Genomic DNA, 5,526 nt, shown 5'->3' with positions numbered 1-5,526 from the left:
ATTCATTCAAAATAAAATCTCTGCTTCAGAGACAAATATGAATCAAATTATTTTTATCTTTATACAATGTTATAATGCATATATAGACTCTCAAATATTTTCTTTTACTAGGGAGACTATTTTATTTTACTTAACCTTGCTCTAAATTTGTGTAAAAATTAAATACACAGTATATTTTATACAAAGAAAACCCTTAAGTCAATTTAGAAAAAAACCTGAGATGTCCTGTTGAAAGAGAAAAACTTCTATGCTCGAACATTTATTTTGTAGTTTATGTTAAATGAACACGAGATAATTGTGTGCTTAGAAAGAATAAATCAAGTAAACCCACTTGACTGTGGCTTACAGATTACATGGCTTTCCTTCTTAGAGGAAAAAAAACTTCCTCACAAACCACAGTCCAATTATTCAATTTCCCTTACTAATTATGGAAACTACTAATTTCTCGACCTCCAACAGTAGATGATACATCTATTAAGAGTGACACAAAATTTGTCACCATCTATTGCTCATTTTATTCAATGTAAATGTTTTTGGGAAACAAAAATAGGTAGTCTAGAAATTTCTGCATTCAATGTGGTCAAGAAATCCATAATTTATGCTATACGAGTCTTGGCTTATGCCCTCCTCTATACAAAGTCGTGGGGTATTCCTTTTGACTTCTGGGACAGTAAAAATACAGAAAGACAGCAATTTGAACATACCTATAAACATGTTTTTTTCCATAATAAAAGCTGATGTTTAAGACATCAATTAAGAATAATTAATTGAAGCCCATAGTTCATGTTTTTACAACTATCATTTGAAAATTATTTTAATTTATTTTCTATATGGTACAATAGAAATATTGCAGAGTTACAGACTGAAATAAAGTCTCTTTCACACCTTTTCAAATGTCCTCTGAAGGAGCTCAAGATTCAGGGTCAAATTAAGCTCTTCAAAAAATACATTTAAAATAATTATAAAGATTATATGGAGGACTAATGAGATGGTATGTGTGGTATGCTTGCTTTTCATTCACGGTATCCCGTACTAAATATAGTCACTAAATTTCAAATAAGTTTTTTGGCAACCAAAGCTTCTAGGATATGGAGCTCCTGAATGCAGAATCACTGGGTAGGAAATAAATATTTTAGCGAATGTTTTCCCTTTAAATTAGATATTTACCTAGAAAAACTAGCCCTTAAAGAGCAGTTGTTTTTGCTACATTTGCTTCTTTCTCCAATAGTCCTAACTGAATTGTTTCAAAGAGCATCTTGAGAAGTTACAGGCTTACTAACTTAACTCATGAAAATAAATTGGTGTGCTTTGAAAGTAGCAATTACAAATCATGACAATCACACTTTTTATTTAACTACACTAACTACTTAAGGAGTATGAGTTAAAAAAATTGGTGATAGTGAATAAATCTTTTTATTAATCATTTTCCTTATGGTGGATTATGTTGGAGATAATTATTTAATATTATTTAATTCCCAGAATATTTTATCACCTTCCTCCATATATTAATAAAAAACAGCAACAGATTTTTGAAATCAAGAAGTGCAATACTATTTTGAGAATAATGTTTAGTTTGAAACAATGGGTCATTTTAACGGTTGGAATATAAAGATAAAGCTACTAATATTAAAGTAATCAAAATCCAGAAATTAATTCCTTACTGGGCCTTTTTGGAAACCAAGACTCACCCATACTTTAACAGTGATTCTAGTAATCACCAAACTAAATAGAGCACATGGATCAATACAATTCTAATAAATGCATTTACTTGCATTGATGTATTCAACAATATAGCAATAAAAGAGATTCAGGGATAAGAATGTTAACGTGTTTGATCACATAATGTTTTGTGGAGTATAAATCACAATAACTTATAGAAAAACAGGCACCAAAATGATCATTTAAATAATGGAAAATGTATGTATAAATTAAATCTCTTCATATAATTCTGTCTAATATGTGTTAGTTGAATTGAAATCTAAATGTTTTATCATTAGGAACTATTTTAGGCCATAGAACATCAATCAATTTCCCTGGCTAACCTTCCTTGTTATGTCCTTCCACTTTATATTCTAGACAAAACAAAATTCATTCTTATTGAGCTGGAGACATGTCATGAGAGGAAACTCCACTGGAGAAAGACCATCATATTAATATTTGTTGGATCATAAAATTAATCATGGGCACACTGTATCCTCTTATATTCTTGTGCCCTGCCTTCATCTTATTCAAAGAATTAATCGATAACTAACATATAATAAACATTTGTTTATATATTTAATATCTATCTCCTCTCACTAGATTGTATACTCTATCTGAATAGGAACTTCATCTGTTTTGTTCATTTCTGGATCCTCAGAACCTGGTATGTAAATATTGAAAAAAATGTTTGTGGAATTAAATAATTGACATCAAATTTATATGGATGCATTTATAAAAACAACTATTCTCTTATAAGAATAGAGGAAAGGTATTTAATACTCCCAATGTTTGCCATAGGTTCATATTTCCTCCTGTTAGTTTATATTTATGAGTATATATACATGATTGGTATATACAGATATTTTACAAAGAAATCACAGACATTATTTACAGGGAACTCACAGAATATTAAAATTATAACTAGCTATTTGAAGTCAAGAGTAAGGGATAGAAAAGGCATACCCAATACTAACAAGAACATATTTATTTTTGATAGAATTTGAGTTGGCCAATAATAGTACATGTCCAAAATTATAAACTCATATTTAGGGTATGTGGTTCCTGGGAGTGCTAATTCTGTACAGAACAAAATATAGCCTTTTCAAAATATAACCAGGGATTACATTTAGTCTAGGTATTCCAGGTTAGCATAAAATACATTTTTAGATTTGAAGAGGAAAAAGAAATGCCTAAAAGCACAGTTCTAAAAGGGATAGAAAGGGTTGGAAGACTAAAAAATATAAATTTAATTTTATTTTAATACTTGTAATACACAAAAGAACACACTGATAATTTTAGTTCAGTAACTATGTCATTGATATTTAACATTTGTTTATAAATAACTGAAGCCTATGTACTAAAAAATACCTTTCCATTATATTAGTTTCTTAAACTTTGTGGTATAATCATGTGTTCCTAGTAGTATTTCGAACATCACCGGATAATCTTGTTTAACTTTTCACAATAGGGAAAGAAACTCCATAAATTCAGCTTATTGTTAGGGCTAAAATCACATATGGCTTTATCACCTTATCTGACAATTTTAAAATGACACATTTTTCTCACCTTAAAAATATGAATTCTCAACAATTTTTCTAGAACTGCTTTTACCAAAAAGATACATTTGATAATAGTAAACATACATTATTAATTTTTCTGTGTGGAAGTTTTCAGTTTCTTAAAATTCTGTTCTAAACAACTTTGAAAGTACACACAAAATGCTATCATAATCCCCTAAAACAAAATGTTTCAATTAATGTTCTATGAAAAATTTGACTATTATTTTACTAAATTTAAATGAGTCTTTATGTCAAATTGATCAGATATTTTGATGTTATGAAGATATATCCTAAATCAGTAGTTTCTATGAAGAAGTTTAAGTAAAATTGAAATGGCAATTATTAGCTCCTTTTTTCAATTGTCTGAGTATCTAGGCTAAAAGTAATATTTTTGTACCTTAATTGTTTTGACAAGTAACTCAATTCTTCATTTATTTTGAACATAAATCTCATGTAAACAAATTTATGAAACCCTCTGTAGCTACAATTCAATTAATTTAGCCCACATCATTGGGGTGAGATGCCATCTTATCACAGATATCATCATAAGAAATCTATTTGGTCTGTAATTTTCAAATCTCACATGTGGTTAACATTCACTGTTCTAAATATTTTATTTTCTTATACTGTGTTAGTGGGGTGGGTATCTAAGTCATTACCTATGAAACTTGAGCACCCACCTCTTTTGTCAACAAACTCATTCTAGCTTAAAATATCTGTATGATTTCTTTAATGTGCTGATCACTATTGTTGTTATTTTTTGTTTAGATATTTCTATACCAAGTTTAGAATTGACATTTCATACGTAGCTATTTGGGCATAAATTGTTGCAACCTTTAGAACCATCAGAAATCCATAGATCCTTGAAAACATTGTAAATAAACAAAGCAATGGGGATGTTCTGTGCTAATTTATTTGACACACGTTTAGCTGATGGTTACTTTAATTTTAAAAAAAAGATGAGGTAGAAAGTTATTCACCAGGAGGTAAGTGAGGATTACCAGGAATCGGCTAATAACTTGTTCTTGGATTAGACTGAACCTAGGTCACAAAGGTAAGCATCTAGCTATTATACGGCCAACTTTATATCATTTAAGTCAAGCTTGAAAAAAGCACGTTTCAGATGTTGACTTTTGCTTTCCCCAGATGTATGTGATCTTTGGAGGAGAAAAGGACAGCGTTAGGTCCTTGGTGCCTGCATTTTCATGTCTTTCTCAATACTGCAACCATGCTGTGTTCTTTGGAGATGTTCTTTTACTGGACTGTTCCCCAATGAAACTGGGTCTTGAAGTGTCAATGGTATCAAGAGAGATCATAGGGTACCCCTCTAAATCTGCCTCTGGTTGATGTCAGTCCTGCTAGCCCTGTGGATTCTGGTCATAGCTGCCAACTTTCTCTTTGAAACTTCTTCCTTTTCATTATGTTTAGGTGCCTCTCAAGTCACCGAGCTTTGGTCCAGACTCAAAATCAAATTTCTTTCTTCTCGTCTCTCCCTGACTGATCTCAGAGATATTACAAAGCACATTAAATCTCCAAAGAGAGACAGCACTTAAAAGTGCGATTTCACTTTTGTGTTAACTCACAAAAGTCAGTATCTCTGACTGATCACATATGAAAGAACCCTTAAAAAGAACAGTATCACATTAAAAAAAATTAAAGCATTTTAAACTGCTCTTTTGGGTCTATCTTCTTTTAGACTCTTCAACCTGATATAATGGTGGGGGTAGGTGGGTGGAAACTTGGTCTAAAAAATAATGATTAGCAAATTTAGGAAATTCTTTAACTTTGGCTAGATACTTTTTGCTTTGTCAGTGCTACTGGCGGCGTGTATATTTGATTTCTCATTTAACCACTTCCAATTACTCTATTCCAGTTTATTTTTTTTGAAAAACTAGTCTTTTTTCTTCTCTTTTGGATAAAAAATTCATAGTGACAATACTGTAGAGAGACACAGAATTATATGTTTTCACAAATATAAAATTAAGAAGTATTACTTTAAAAAAGGTATGCCATCTTAAAAAATGATGGTGGAATTTTATTAAACAAAGGGAAGTTAATCAAGTTGGCTAATACGTGGAAATTATCTCAGACCTGTGATTATGACTTATTTTACTTTTAGAGGACATTATCTTTAAGGTATTTACCAAGGAGCTTGAACATCTTGCCAAACAGACAGAATAAAGCTCAGAAAAAATAAGTTGGTCCAACTTTTCCAAAACAGTATTTGTTTCTAATATATAAATTGTAAAGATGGAATCCAGACATC

Source organism: Aotus nancymaae, unplaced genomic scaffold (assembly GCF_030222135.1).
Source record: "Aotus nancymaae isolate 86718 unplaced genomic scaffold, 86718_ANA_hifiasm-v0.15.2.pri h1tg000014l, whole genome shotgun sequence".
NCBI classification, from domain to species: domain Eukaryota; kingdom Metazoa; phylum Chordata; class Mammalia; order Primates; family Aotidae; genus Aotus; species Aotus nancymaae.
Note: the sequence above shows the minus strand (reverse complement) of the source record.